Source organism: Phalangium opilio, unplaced genomic scaffold, assembly GCF_054372755.1.
Source record: "Phalangium opilio isolate 3A_F unplaced genomic scaffold, DU_Popi_V2 ptg000106l_1, whole genome shotgun sequence".
NCBI lineage: Eukaryota > Metazoa > Arthropoda > Arachnida > Opiliones > Phalangiidae > Phalangium > Phalangium opilio.
Window position 1 is genome coordinate 4586785 of NW_028324208.1, and position 14294 is coordinate 4601078.

General features: G+C 43.1%; 24 non-coding genes across 24 annotated transcripts; all 24 read right to left on the reverse strand.

Moving 5' to 3' along the window:
• Nucleotides 1-521: 521 nt before the first annotated feature.
• TRNAV-AAC (transfer RNA valine (anticodon AAC)) lies at nucleotides 522-594 on the reverse strand. Its single transcript has one exon. It is a non-coding gene; the product is annotated as a tRNA-Val (tRNA).
• Nucleotides 595-937: 343 nt separating this feature from the next.
• TRNAV-CAC (transfer RNA valine (anticodon CAC)) lies at nucleotides 938-1010 on the reverse strand. The gene has a single exon. It is a non-coding gene; the product is annotated as a tRNA-Val (tRNA).
• Nucleotides 1011-1768: 758 nt separating this feature from the next.
• TRNAV-AAC (transfer RNA valine (anticodon AAC)) lies at nucleotides 1769-1841 on the reverse strand. The gene has a single exon. It is a non-coding gene; the product is annotated as a tRNA-Val (tRNA).
• A 343-nt stretch (nucleotides 1842-2184) lies between these two features.
• On the reverse strand, nucleotides 2185-2257 carry TRNAV-AAC (transfer RNA valine (anticodon AAC)). The gene has a single exon. It is a non-coding gene; the product is annotated as a tRNA-Val (tRNA).
• A 343-nt stretch (nucleotides 2258-2600) lies between these two features.
• TRNAV-AAC (transfer RNA valine (anticodon AAC)) lies at nucleotides 2601-2673 on the reverse strand. The gene has a single exon. It is a non-coding gene; the product is annotated as a tRNA-Val (tRNA).
• Nucleotides 2674-3290: 617 nt separating this feature from the next.
• Nucleotides 3291-3363, reverse strand: TRNAV-AAC (transfer RNA valine (anticodon AAC)). Its single transcript has one exon. It is a non-coding gene; the product is annotated as a tRNA-Val (tRNA).
• Nucleotides 3364-3428: 65 nt separating this feature from the next.
• TRNAM-CAU (transfer RNA methionine (anticodon CAU)) lies at nucleotides 3429-3501 on the reverse strand. The gene has a single exon. It is a non-coding gene; the product is annotated as a tRNA-Met (tRNA).
• A 203-nt stretch (nucleotides 3502-3704) lies between these two features.
• On the reverse strand, nucleotides 3705-3777 carry TRNAV-AAC (transfer RNA valine (anticodon AAC)). Its single transcript has one exon. It is a non-coding gene; the product is annotated as a tRNA-Val (tRNA).
• A 65-nt stretch (nucleotides 3778-3842) lies between these two features.
• TRNAV-CAC (transfer RNA valine (anticodon CAC)) lies at nucleotides 3843-3915 on the reverse strand. Its single transcript has one exon. It is a non-coding gene; the product is annotated as a tRNA-Val (tRNA).
• Nucleotides 3916-4534: 619 nt separating this feature from the next.
• Nucleotides 4535-4607, reverse strand: TRNAV-AAC (transfer RNA valine (anticodon AAC)). Its single transcript has one exon. It is a non-coding gene; the product is annotated as a tRNA-Val (tRNA).
• A 617-nt stretch (nucleotides 4608-5224) lies between these two features.
• On the reverse strand, nucleotides 5225-5297 carry TRNAV-AAC (transfer RNA valine (anticodon AAC)). Its single transcript has one exon. It is a non-coding gene; the product is annotated as a tRNA-Val (tRNA).
• Nucleotides 5298-5362: 65 nt separating this feature from the next.
• TRNAM-CAU (transfer RNA methionine (anticodon CAU)) lies at nucleotides 5363-5435 on the reverse strand. Its single transcript has one exon. It is a non-coding gene; the product is annotated as a tRNA-Met (tRNA).
• A 203-nt stretch (nucleotides 5436-5638) lies between these two features.
• TRNAV-AAC (transfer RNA valine (anticodon AAC)) lies at nucleotides 5639-5711 on the reverse strand. Its single transcript has one exon. It is a non-coding gene; the product is annotated as a tRNA-Val (tRNA).
• A 65-nt stretch (nucleotides 5712-5776) lies between these two features.
• On the reverse strand, nucleotides 5777-5849 carry TRNAV-CAC (transfer RNA valine (anticodon CAC)). Its single transcript has one exon. It is a non-coding gene; the product is annotated as a tRNA-Val (tRNA).
• A 619-nt stretch (nucleotides 5850-6468) lies between these two features.
• On the reverse strand, nucleotides 6469-6541 carry TRNAV-AAC (transfer RNA valine (anticodon AAC)). Its single transcript has one exon. It is a non-coding gene; the product is annotated as a tRNA-Val (tRNA).
• Nucleotides 6542-7020: 479 nt separating this feature from the next.
• Nucleotides 7021-7093, reverse strand: TRNAV-AAC (transfer RNA valine (anticodon AAC)). The gene has a single exon. It is a non-coding gene; the product is annotated as a tRNA-Val (tRNA).
• Nucleotides 7094-7158: 65 nt separating this feature from the next.
• TRNAM-CAU (transfer RNA methionine (anticodon CAU)) lies at nucleotides 7159-7231 on the reverse strand. Its single transcript has one exon. It is a non-coding gene; the product is annotated as a tRNA-Met (tRNA).
• A 203-nt stretch (nucleotides 7232-7434) lies between these two features.
• Nucleotides 7435-7507, reverse strand: TRNAV-AAC (transfer RNA valine (anticodon AAC)). Its single transcript has one exon. It is a non-coding gene; the product is annotated as a tRNA-Val (tRNA).
• A 65-nt stretch (nucleotides 7508-7572) lies between these two features.
• On the reverse strand, nucleotides 7573-7645 carry TRNAV-CAC (transfer RNA valine (anticodon CAC)). Its single transcript has one exon. It is a non-coding gene; the product is annotated as a tRNA-Val (tRNA).
• A 1173-nt stretch (nucleotides 7646-8818) lies between these two features.
• Nucleotides 8819-8891, reverse strand: TRNAM-CAU (transfer RNA methionine (anticodon CAU)). The gene has a single exon. It is a non-coding gene; the product is annotated as a tRNA-Met (tRNA).
• An 897-nt stretch (nucleotides 8892-9788) lies between these two features.
• On the reverse strand, nucleotides 9789-9861 carry TRNAV-AAC (transfer RNA valine (anticodon AAC)). The gene has a single exon. It is a non-coding gene; the product is annotated as a tRNA-Val (tRNA).
• Nucleotides 9862-9926: 65 nt separating this feature from the next.
• Nucleotides 9927-9999, reverse strand: TRNAV-CAC (transfer RNA valine (anticodon CAC)). Its single transcript has one exon. It is a non-coding gene; the product is annotated as a tRNA-Val (tRNA).
• A 1724-nt stretch (nucleotides 10000-11723) lies between these two features.
• On the reverse strand, nucleotides 11724-11796 carry TRNAM-CAU (transfer RNA methionine (anticodon CAU)). The gene has a single exon. It is a non-coding gene; the product is annotated as a tRNA-Met (tRNA).
• A 1587-nt stretch (nucleotides 11797-13383) lies between these two features.
• Nucleotides 13384-13456, reverse strand: TRNAM-CAU (transfer RNA methionine (anticodon CAU)). Its single transcript has one exon. It is a non-coding gene; the product is annotated as a tRNA-Met (tRNA).
• Between the last annotated feature and the right edge of the window lie 838 nt (nucleotides 13457-14294).

The following is a 14294-nucleotide window of genomic DNA, read 5'->3' on the forward strand; positions in this document are numbered from 1 at the left end:
GCGTGTTAAGCGGACGTGATACCCACTACACCATAGATACGTAGTAATGTTGAGTTTTCCAAGAGACCTAGCTTATTTTTATGCCCAATCACGATGGTCAAAATATGTATCTAACATGGGATCGATCTTGGAACCTTCCGCGTGGGAAGCGGACGTGATACCCACTACACCATAGATACTTAGTAATACTGAGTTTTCCAAGAGACCTAGCTTATTTTTATGCCCAATCACGATGGTCAAAATATGTATCTAACATGGGCTCGATCTTGGAACCTTCCGCGTGTTAAGCGGACGTGATACCCACTACAACATAGATACGTAGTAATGTTGAGTTTTCCAAGAGACCTAGCTTATTTTTTGCCAATTCACGATGGACAAAATATGTATCTAACATGGGCTCGATCTTGGAACCTTCCGCGTGTGAAGCGGACATGATAACCACTACACCATAGATACTTAGTAATACTGAGTTTTCCAAGAGACCTAGCTTATTTTTATGCCCAATCACGATGGTCAAAATATGTATCTACCAGGGCTCGAACCTGGGACCTTCCACGTGTTAGGCGGACGTGATAACCACTACACCATAGATACGTGGTAATGCCGAGTTTTCCAAGAGACCTAGCTTATTTTTTTTGCCCAATCACGATTGACAAAACATGTATCTACCAGGGCTCGAACCTGGGACCTTCCGCGTGTAAAGCGGACGGGATAACCACTACACCATTAATACGTAGTAATACTGAGTTTTCCAAGAGATCTAGCTTATTTTTATGCCCAATCACGATTGACAAAATATGTATCTAACATGGGCTCAATCTTGGAACCTTCCGCGTGTGAAGCGGACGTGATACCCACTACACCATAGATACTTAGAAATACTGAGTTTTCCAAGAGACCTAGCTTATTTTTATGCCCAATCACGATGGTCAAAATATGTATCTACCAGGGCCCGAACTTGGGACCTTCCGCTTGTGAAGCGAACGTGATAACCACTACACCATAGATACTTATTAATACTGAGTTTTCCAAGAGACCTAGCTTATGTTTTTGCCCAATCACGATTGACAAAATATGTAGCTAACAGGGCTCGAACCTAGGACCTTCCGCGTGTTAGGCGGACGTGATAACCACTACACCATATATACGTAGTAATGCTGACTTTTCCAAGAGACCTAGCTTATGTTTATGCCCAATCTTGATGGTCAAAATATGTATCAACCATGGGCTCGATCTCTGAACCTTCCGCGTGTTAAGCGGACGTGATACCCACTACACCATAGATACGTAGTAATGTTGAGTTTTCCAAGAGACCTAGCTTATTTTTATGCCCAATCACGATGGTCAAAATATGTATCTAACATGGGATCGATCTTGGAACCTTCCGCGTGGGAAGCGGACGTGATACCCACTACACCATAGATACTTAGTAATACTGAGTTTTCCAAGAGACCTAGCTTATTTTTATGCCCAATCACGATGGTCAAAATATGTATCTAACATGGGCTCGATCTTGGAACCTTCCGCGTGTTAAGCGGACGTGATACCCACTACAACATAGATACGTAGTAATGTTGAGTTTTCCAAGAGACCTAGCTTATTTTTTGCCAATTCACGATGGACAAAATATGTATCTAACATGGGCTCGATCTTGGAACCTTCCGCGTGTGAAGCGGACATGATAACCACTACACCATAGATACTTAGTAATACTGAGTTTTCCAAGAGACCTAGCTTATTTTTATGCCCAATCACGATGGTCAAAATATGTATCTACCAGGGCTCGAACCTGGGACCTTCCACGTGTTAGGCGGACGTGATAACCACTACACCATAGATACGTGGTAATGCCGAGTTTTCCAAGAGACCTAGCTTATTTTTTTTGCCCAATCACGATTGACAAAACATGTATCTACCAGGGCTCGAACCTGGGACCTTCCGCGTGTAAAGCGGACGGGATAACCACTACACCATTAATACGTAGTAATACTGAGTTTTCCAAGAGATCTAGCTTATTTTTATGCCCAATCACGATTGACAAAATATGTATCTAACAGGGGCTCGATCTTGGAACCTTCCGCGTGTGAAGCGGACATGATAACCACTACACCATAGATACTTAGTAATACTGAGTTTTCCAAGAGACCTAGCTTATTTTTATGCCCAATCACGATGGACAAAACATGTATCTACCAGGGCTCGAACCTGGGACCTTCCGCGTGTTAGGCGGACGTGATAACCACTACACCATAGATACGTAGTAATACTGAGTTTTCCAAGAGACCTAGCTTGATTTTATGCCCAATCACGATGGTCAAAACATGTTTCTAACATGGGCTCGATCTTGGAACCTTCCGCGTGTGAAGCGGACATGATAACCACTACACCATAGATACGTAGTAATACTGAGTTTTCCAAGAGACCTATCTTGATTTTATGCCCAATCACGATGGTCAAAACATGTTTCTAACATGGGCTCGATCTTGGAACCTTCCGCGTGTGAAGCGGACGTGATAACCACTACACCATAGATACTTAGTAATACCGAGTTTTCCAAGAGACCTAGCTTATTTTCTTGCCCAATCACGATGGTCAAAATATGTATCTACCAGGGCTCGAACCTGGGACCTTCCACGTGTTAGGCGGACGTGATAACCACTACACCATAGATACGTGGTAATGCCGAGTTTTCCAAGAGACCTAGCTTATTTTTTTTGCCCAATCACGATTGACAAAACATGTATCAACCAGGGCTCGAACCTGGGACCTTCCGCGTGTAAAGCGGACGGGATAACCACTACACCATTAATACGTAGTAATACTGAGTTTTCCAAGAGATCTAGCTTATTTTTATGCCCAATCACGATTGACAAAATATGTAGCTACCAGGGCTCGAACCTAGGACCTTCCGCGTGTTAGGCGGACGTGATAACCACTACACCATAGATACGTAGTAACACTGAGTTTACCAAGAGACCTACCTTATTTTTTTGCCCAATCACGATTGACAAAATATGAAGCTAACAGGGCTCGAACCTGGGACCTTCCGCGTGTTAGGCGGACGTGATAACCACTACACCATAGATACGTACAATACTGAGTTTTCCAAGAGACCTAGCTTATTTTTTTGCCCAATCACGATTGACAAAATATGTATCTAACAGGGCTCGAACCTAGGACCTTCTGCGTGTTAGGCGGACGTGATAACCACTACACCATAGATGCGTAGTAATGATGAGTTTTCCAAGAGAACTAGCTTATTTTTATGCCCAATCACGATGGTCAAAATATGTATCTACCAGGGCTCGAACCTGGGACCTTACGCGTGTTAGGCGGACGTGATAACCACTACACCATAGATACGTTGTAACACTGAGTTTTCCAAGAGATCTAGCTTATTTTTATGCCAAATCACGATGGACAAAACATGTATCTACCAGGGCTCAAACCTGGGACCTTCCGCGTATGAAGCGGACGTGATAACCACTACACCATAGATACGTAGTAACACTGAGTTTTCCAAGAAACCTAGCTTATTTTTTGCCAAATCACGATGGACAAAACATGTATCTAACATGGGCTCGATCTTGGAACCTTCCGCGTGTGAAGCGGACGTGATAACCACTACACCATAGATACTTAATAACACTGAGTTTTCCAAAAGACCTAGCTTATTTTTTTGCCCAATCACGATGGTCAAAATATGTATCTACCAGGGCTCGAACCTGGGACCTTACGCGTGTTAGGCGGACGTGATAACCACTACACCATAGATACGTTATAACACTGAGTTTTCCAAGAGATCTAGCTTATTTTTATGCCAAATCACGATGGGCAAAACATGTATCTACCAGGGCCCGAACTTGGGACCTTCCGCTTGTGAAGCGGACGTGATACCCACTACACCATAGATACGTAGTAATATTGAGTTTTCTAAGAGACCTAGCTTATTTTTATGCCCAATGACGATGGTCAAAATATGTATCTAACATGGGCTCAATCTTGGAACCTTCCGCGTGTGAAGCGGACGTGATACCCACTACACCATAGATACTTAGAAATACTGAGTTTTCCAAGAGACCTAGCTTATTTTTATGCCCAATCACGATGGTCAAAATATGTATCTATCGAAGCCCGAACTTGCGACCTTCCGCTTGTAAACCGGACGTGATAACCACTACACCATAGATACGTAGTGATACTGAGTTTTCCAAGAGACCTAGCTTGATTTTATGCCCAATCACGATGGTCAAAATACGTATCTAACATGGGCTCGATCTTGGAACCTTCCCCGTTTGATGCGGACGTGATAACCACTACACCATAGATACTTAGTAATACTGAGTATTCCAAGAGACCTAGCTTATTTTTTGCCAATTCACGATGGACAAAATATGTATCTAACATGGGCTCGATCTTGGAACCTTCCGCGTGTGAAGCGGACGTGATAACCACTACACCATAGATACTTAGTAATACTGAGTTTTCCAAGAGACCTAGCTTATTTTCTTGCCCAATCACGATGGTCAAAATATGTATCTACCAGGGCTCGAACCTGGGACCTTCCACGTGTTAGGCGGACGTGATAACCACTACACCATAGATACGTGGTAATGCCGAGTTTTCCAAGAGACCTAGCTTATTTTTTTTGCCCAATCACGATTGACAAAACATGTATCTACCAGGGCTCGAACCTGGGACCTTCCGCGTGTAAAGCGGACGGGATAACCACTACACCATTAATACGTAGTAATACTGAGTTTTCCAAGAGATCTAGCTTATTTTTATGCCCAATCACGATTGACAAAATATGTAGCTACCAGGGCTCGAACCTAGGACCTTCCGCGTGTTAGGCGGACGTGATAACCACTACACCATAGATACGTAGTAACACTGAGTTTACCAAGAGACCTACCTTATTTTTTTGCCCAATCACGATTGACAAAATATGAAGCTAACAGGGCTCGAACCTGGGACCTTCCGCGTGTTAGGCGGACGTGATAACCACTACACCATAGATACGTACAATACTGAGTTTTCCAAGAGACCTAGCTTATTTTTTTGCCCAATCACGATTGACAAAATATGTATCTAACAGGGCTCGAACCTAGGACCTTCTGCGTGTTAGGCGGACGTGATAACCACTACACCATAGATGCGTAGTAATGCTGAGTTTTCCAAGAGAACTAGCTTATTTTTATGCCCAATCACGATGGTCAAAATATGTATCTACCAGGGCTCGAACCTGGGACCTTACGCGTGTTAGGCGGACGTGATAACCACTACACCATAGATACGTTGTAACACTGAGTTTTCCAAGAGATCTAGCTTATTTTTATGCCAAATCACGATGGACAAAACATGTATCTACCAGGGCTCAAACCTGGGACCTTCCGCGTATGAAGCGGACGTGATAACCACTACACCATAGATACGTAGTAACACTGAGTTTTCCAAGAAACCTAGCTTATTTTTTGCCAAATCACGATGGACAAAACATGTATCTAACATGGGCTCGATCTTGGAACCTTCCGCGTGTGAAGCGGACGTGATAACCACTACACCATAGATACTTAATAACACTGAGTTTTCCAAAAGACCTAGCTTATTTTTTTGCCCAATCACGATGGTCAAAATATGTATCTACCAGGGCTCGAACCTGGGACCTTACGCGTGTTAGGCGGACGTGATAACCACTACACCATAGATACGTTATAACACTGAGTTTTCCAAGAGATCTAGCTTATTTTTATGCCAAATCACGATGGGAAAAACATGTATCTACCAGGGCCCGAACTTGGGACCTTCCGCTTGTGAAGCGGACGTGATACCCACTACACCATAGATACGTAGTAATATTGAGTTTTCCAAGAGACCTAGCTTATTTTTATGCCCAATGACGATGGTCAAAATATGTATCTAACATGGGCTCAATCTTGGAACCTTCCGCGTGTGAAGCGGACGTGATACCCACTACACCATAGATACTTAGAAATACTGAGTTTTCCAAGAGACCTAGCTTATTTTTATGCCCAATCACGATGGTCAAAATATGTATCTATCGAAGCCCGAACTTGCGACCTTCCGCTTGTAAACCGGACGTGATAACCACTACACCATAGATACGTAGTAATACTGAGTTTTCCAAGAGACCTAGCTTGATTTTATGCCCAATCACGATGGTCAAAATACGTATCTAACATGGGCTCGATCTTGGAACCTTCCCCGTTTGATGCGGACGTGATAACCACTACACCATAGATACTTAGTAATACTGAGTATTCCAAGAGACCTAGCTTATTTTTTGCCAATTCACGATGGACAAAATATGTATCTAACATGGGCTCGATCTTGGAACCTTCCGCGTGTGAAGCGGACGTGATAACCACTACACCATAGATACTTAGTAATACTGAGTTTTCCAAGAGACCTAGCTTATTTTCTTGCCCAATCACGATGGTCAAAATATGTATCTACCAGGGCTCGAACCTGGGACCTTCCACGTGTTAGGCGGACGTGATAACCACTACACCATAGATACGTGGTAATGCCGAGTTTTCCAAGAGACCTAGCTTATTTTTTTTGCCCAATCACGATTGACAAAACATGTATCTACCAGGGCTCGAACCTGGGACCTTCCGCGTGTAAAGCGGACGGGATAACCACTACACCATTAATACGTAGTAATACTGAGTTTTCCAAGAGATCTAGCTTATTTTTATGCCCAATCACGATTGACAAAATATGAAGCTAACAGGGCTCGAACCTGGGACCTTCCGCGTGTTAGGCGGACGTGATAACCACTACACCACAGATACGTACAATACTGAGTTTTCCAAGAGACCTAGCTTATTTTTTTGCCCAATCACGATTGACAAAATATGTATCTAACAGGGCTCGAACCTAGGACCTTCTGCGTGTTAGGCGGACGTGATAACCACTACACCATAGATGCGTAGTAATGCTGAGTTTTCCAAGAGAACTAGCTTATTTTTATGCCCAATCACGATGGTCAAAATATGTATCTACCAGGGCTCGAACCTGGGACCTTACGCGTGTTAGGCGGACGTGATAACCACTACACCATAGATACGTTGTAACACTGAGTTTTCCAAGAGATCTAGCTTATTTTTATGCCAAATCACGATGGACAAAACATGTATCTACCAGGGCTCAAACCTGGGACCTTCCGCGTATGAAGCGGACGTGATAACCACTACACCATAGATACGTAGTAACACTGAGTTTTCCAAGAAACCTAGCTTATTTTTTGCCAAATCACGATGGACAAAACATGTATCTAACATGGGCTCGATCTTGGAACCTTCCGCGTGTGAAGCGGACGTGATAACCACTACACCATAGATACTTAATAACACTGAGTTTTCCAAAAGACCTAGCTTATTTTTTTGCCCAATCACGATGGTCAAAATATGTATCTACCAGGGCTCGAACCTGGGACCTTACGCGTGTTAGGCGGACGTGATAACCACTACACCATAGATACGTTATAACACTGAGTTTTCCAAGAGATCTAGCTTATTTTTATGCCAAATCACGATGGGCAAAACATGTATCTACCAGGGCCCGAACTTGGGACCTTCCGCTTGTGAAGCGGACGTGATACCCACTACACCATAGATACGTAGTAATATTGAGTTTTCCAAGAGACCTAGCTTATTTTTATGCCCAATGACGATGGTCAAAATATGTATCTAACATGGGCTCAATCTTGGAACCTTCCGCGTGTGAAGCGGACGTGATACCCACTACACCATAGATACTTAGAAATACTGAGTTTTCCAAGAGACCTAGCTTATTTTTATGCCCAATCACGATGGTCAAAATATGTATCTATCGAAGCCCGAACTTGCGACCTTCCGCTTGTAAACCGGACGTGATAACCACTACACCATAGATACGTAGTAATACTGAGTTTTCCAAGAGACCTAGCTTGATTTTATGCCCAATCACGATGGTCAAAATACGTATCTAACATGGGCTCGATCTTGGAACCTTCCCCGTTTGATGCGGACGTAATAACCACTACACCATAGATACTTAGTAATACTGAGTATTCCAAGAGACCTAGCTTATTTTTTGCCAATTCACGATGGACAAAATATGTATCTAACATGGGCTCGATCTTGGAACCTTCCGCGTGTGAAGCGGACGTGATAACCACTACACCATAGATACTTAGTAATACTGAGTTTTCCAAGAGACCTAGCTTATTTTTATGCCCAATCACGATAGACAAAACATGTATCTACCAGGGCTCGAACCTGGGAACTTCCGCGTGTTAGGAGGACGTGATAACCACTACACCATAGATACGTAGTAATACCGAGTTTTGCAAGAGACCTAGCTTATTTTTTTGCCCAATCACGATTGACAAAATGTGTAGCTAACAGGGCTCGAACCTAGGACCTTCCGCGTGTTAGGCGGGCGTGATAACCACTACACCATAGATACGTAGTAATGCTGAGTTTTCCAAGAGACCTAGCTTATTTTTATGCCCAATCACCATGGTCAAAATATGTATCTAACATGGCCTCGATCTTGGAACCTTCCGCGTGTGAAGCGGACGTGATACCCACTACACCATAGATACGTAGTAATGTTGAGTTTTCCAAGAGACCTAGCTTATTTTTATGCCCAATCACGATGGTCAAAACATGTATCAAACATGGGCTCGATCTTGGAACCTTCCGCGTGTAAAGCGGACGTGTTACCCACTACACCATAGATACTTATTAATACTGAGTTTTCCAATAGACCTAGCTTATTTTTATGCCCAATCACCATGGTCAAGATATGTATCTTCCAGGGCTCGAACCTGGGACCTTCCGCGTATGAAGCGGACGTGATAACCACTACACCATAGATACGTAGTAATACTGAGTTTTCCAAGAAACCTAGCTTATTTTTTGCCAAATCACGATGGACAAAACATGTATCTAACATGGGCTCGATCTTGGAACCTTCCGCGTGTGAAGCGGACGTGATAACCACTACACCATAGATACGTTGTAACACTGAGTTTTCCAAGAGATCTAGCTTATTTTTATGCCCAATCACGATGGTCAAAATATGTATCTACCAGGGCCCGAACTTGGGACCTTCCGCTTGTGAAGCGGACGTGATAACCACTACACAAAACACACGTAGTAATACTGAGTTTTCCAAGAGACCTAGCTTATTTTTATGCCCAATCACGATGGACAAAATATGTATCTAACATGGACTCGATCTTGGAACCTTCCGCGTATGAAGCGGACGTGATACCCACTACACCATAGATACTTAGTAATACTGAGTTTTCCAAGAAACCTAGCTTATTTTTATGCCCAATCACGATGGTCAAAATATGTATCTAACATGGGCTCGATCTTGGAACCTTCCGCGTATGAAGCGGACGTGATAACCACTACACCATAGATACGTAGTAATACTGAGTTTTCCAAGAAACCTAGCTTATTTTTATGCCCAATCACGATGGTCAAAATATGTATCTAACATGGGCTCGATCTTGGAACCTTCCGCTTGTAAAACGGACGTGATAACCACTACACCATAGATACGTTGTAACACTGAGTTTTCCAAGAGATCTAGCTTATTTTTATGCCAAATCACGATGGACAAAACATGTATCTAACATGGGCTCGATCTTGGAACCTTCCGCGTGTGAAGCGGACGTGATAACCACTACACCATAGATACTTAATAACACTGAGTTTTCCAAAAGACCTAGCTTATTTTTTTGCCCAATCACGATGGTCAAAATATGTATCTACCAGGGCTCGAACCTGGGACCTTACGCGTGTTAGGCGGACGTGATAACCACTACACCATAGATACGTTATAACACTGAGTTTTCCAAGAGGTCTAGCTTATTTTTATGCCAAATCACGATGGGCAAAACATGTATCTACCAGGGCCCGAACTTGGGACCTTCCGCTTGTGAAGCGGACGTGATACCCACTACACCATAGATACGTAGTAATATTGAGTTTTCCAAGAGACCTAGCTTATTTTTATGCCCAATGACGATGGTCAAAATATGTATCTAACATGGGCTCAATCTTGGAACCTTCCGCGTGTGAAGCGGACGTGATACCCACTACACCATAGATACTTAGAAATACTGAGTTTTCCAAGAGACCTAGCTTATTTTTATGCCCAATCACGATGGTCAAAATATGTATCTATCGAAGCCCGAACTTGCGACCTTCCGCGTGTTAGGAGGACGTGATAACCACTACACCATAGATACGTAGTAATACTGAGTTTTCCAAGAGACCTAGCTTGATTTTATGCCCAATCACGATGGTCAAAATACGTATCTAACATGGGCTCGATCTTGGAACCTTCCCCGTTTGATGCGGACGTGATAACCACTACACCATAGATACTTAGTAATACTGAGTATTCCAAGAGACCTAGCTTATTTTTTGCCAATTCACGATGGACAAAATATGTATCTAACATGGGCTCGATCTTGGAACCTTCCGCGTGTGAAGCGAACGTGATAACCACTACACCATAGATACTTAGTAATACTGAGTTTTCCAAGAGACCTAGCTTATTTTTATGCCCAATCACGATAGACAAAACATGTATCTACCAGGGCTCGAACCTGGGAACTTCCGCGTGTTAGGAGGACGTGATAACCACTACACCATAGATACGTAGTAATACCGAGTTTTCCAAGAGACCTAGCTTTTTTTTTTGCCCAATCACGATTGACAAAATGTGTAGCTAACAGGGCTCGAACCTAGGACCTTCCGCGTGTTAGGCGGGCGTGATAACCACTACACCATAGATACGTAGTAATGCTGAGTTTTCCAAGAGACCTAGCTTATTTTTTTGCCCAATCACGATTGACAAAATGTGTAGCTAACAGGGCTCGAACCTAGGACCTTCCGCGTGTTAGGCGCACGTGATAACCACTACACCATAGATACTTAGTAATACTGAGTATTCCAAGAGACCTAGCTTATTTTTTGCCAATTCACGATGGACAAAATATGTATCTAACATGGGCTCGATCTTGGAACCTTCCGCGTGTGAAGCGGACGTGATAACCACTACACCATAGATACTTAGTAATACTGAGTTTTCCAAGAGACCTAGCTTATTTTTATGCCCAATCACGATAGACAAAACATGTATCTACCAGGGCTCGAACCTGGGAACTTCCGCGTGTTAGGAGGACGTGATAACCACTACACCATAGATACGTAGTAATACCGAGTTTTCCAAGAGACCTAGCTTATTTTTTTGCCCAATCACGATTGACAAAATGTGTAGCTAACAGGGCTCGAACCTAGGACCTTCCGCGTGTTAGGCGGGCGTGATAACCACTACACCATAGATACGTAGTAATGCTGAGTTTTCCAAGAGACCTAGCTTATTTTTATGCCCAATCACGAAGGTCAAAATATGTATCTAACATGGCCTCGATCTTGGACCCTTCCGCGTGTAAAGCGGACGTGATACCCACTACACCATAGATACGTAGTAATGTTGAGTTTTCCAAGAGACCAAGCTTATTTTTATGCCCAATCACGATGGTCAAAATATGTATCTAACATGGGCTCGATCTTGCAACCTTCCGCGTGTGAAGCGGACGTGATACCCACAACACCATAGATACTTATTAATACTGAGTTTTCCAAGAGACCAGCTTATTTTTATGCCCAATCACCATGGTCAAGATATGTATCTACCAGGGCTCGAACTTGGGACCTTCCGCGTATGAAGCGGACGTGATAACCACTACACTATAGATACGTCGTAATACTGAGTTTTCCAAGAAACCTAGCTTATTTTTTGCCAAATCACGATGGACAAAACATGTATCTAACATGGGCTCGATCTTGGAACCTTCCGCGTGTGAAGCGGACGTGATAACCACTACACCATAGATACGTTTTAACACTGAGTTTTCCAAGAGATCTAGCTTATTTTTATGCCCAATCACGATGGTCAAAATATGTATCTACCAGGGCCCGAACTTGGGACCTTCCGCTTGTGAAGCGGACGTGATAACCACTACACAAAACATACTTAGTAATACTGAGTTTTACAAGAGACCTAGCTTATTTTTATGCCCACTCACGATGGTCAAAATATGTATCTAACATGGGCTCAATCTTGGAACCTTGCGCGTGTGAAGTGGACGTGATACCCACTACACCATAGATACTTAGAAATACCGAGTTTTCCAAGAGACCTAGCTTATTTTTATGCCCAATCACGATGGTCAAAATATGTATCTACCGGGGCCCGAACTTGGGACCTTCCGCTTGTAAACCGGACGTGATAACCACTACACCATAGATACGTAGTAATACTGAGTTTTCCAAGAGACCTAGCTTGATTTTATGGCCAATCACGATGGTCAAAATACGTATCTAACATGGGCTCGATCTTGGAACCTTCCCCGAATGATGCGGACGTGATAACCACTACACCATAGATACTTAGTAATACTGAGTATTCCAAGAGACCTAGCTTATTTTTTGCCAATTCACGATGGACAAAATATGTATCTAACATGGGCTCGATCTTGGAACCTTCCGCGTGTGAAGCGCACGTGATAACCACTACACCATAGATACTTAGTAATACTGAGTTTTCCAAGAGACCTAGCTTATTTTTATGCCCAATCACGATAGACAAAACATGTATTTACCAGGGCACGAACCTGGGAACTTCCGCGTGTTAGGCGGACGTGATAACCACTACACCATAGATACGTAGCAATACCGAGTTTTCCAAGAGACCTAGCTTATTTTTTTGCCCAATCACGATTGACAAAATGTGTAGCTAACAGGGCTCGAACCTAGGACCTTCCGCGTGTTAGGCGGGCTGATAACCACTACACCATAGATACGTAGTAATGCTGAGTTTTCCAAGAGACCTAGCTTATTTTTATGCCCAATCACCATGGTCAAAATATGTATCTAACATGGCCTCGATCTTGGAACCTTCCGCGTGTGAAGCGGACGTGATACCCACTACACCATAGATACGTAGTAATGTTGAGTTTTCCAAGAGACCTAGCTTATTTTTATGCCCAATCACGATGGTCAAAACATGTATCAAACATGGGCTCGATCTTGGAACCTTCCGCGTGTAAAGCGGACGTGTTACCCACTACACCATAGATACGTAGTAATGTTGAGTTTTCCAAGAGACCAAGCTTATTTTTATGCCCAGTCACGATGGTCAAAATATGTATCTAACATGGGCTCGATCTTGCAACCTTCCGCGTGTGAAGCGGACGTGATACCCACTACACCATAGATACTTATTAATACTGAGTTTTCCAATAGACCTAGCTTATTTTTATGCCCAATCACCATGGTCAAGATATGTATCTTCCAGGGCTCGAACCTGGGACCTTCCGCGTATGAAGCGGACGTGATAACCACTACACCATAGATACGTAGTAATACTGAGTTTTCCAAGAAACCTAGCTTATTTTTTGCCTAATCACGATGGACAAAACATGTATCTAACATGGGCTCGATCTTGGAACCTTCCGCGTGTGAAGCGGACGTGATAACCACTACACCATAGATACGTTGTAACACTGAGTTTTCCAAGAGATCTAGCTTATTTTTATGCCCAATCACGATGGTCAAAATATGTATCTACCAGGGCCCGAACTTGGGACCTTCCGCTTGTGAAGCGGACGTGATAACCACTACACAAAACACACGTAGTAATACTGAGTTTTCCAAGAGACCTAGCTTATTTTTATGCCCAATCACGATGGACAAAATATGTATCTAACATGGGCTCGATCTTGGAACCTTCCGCGTATGAAGCGGACGTGATAACCACTACACCATAGATACGTAGTAATACTGAGTTTTCCAAGAAACCTAGCTTATTTTTATGCCCAATCACGATGGTCAAAATATGTATCTAACATGGGCTCGATCTTGTAACCTTCCGCTTGTAAAACGGACGTGATAACCACTACACCATAGATACGTTGTAACACTGAGTTTTCCAAGAGATCTAGCTTATTTTTATGCCAAATAACGATGGACAAAACATGTATCTAACATGGGCTCGATCTTGGAGCCTTCCGCGTGTGAAGCGGACGTGACAACCACTACACCATAGATACTTAGTAATACTGAGTTTTCCAAGAGACCTAGCTTATTTTTATGCCCAATCACGATTGACAAAATATGTATCTAACAGGGCTCGAACCTAGGACCTTCTGCGTGTTAGGCGGACGTGATAACCACTACACCATAGATGCGTAGTAA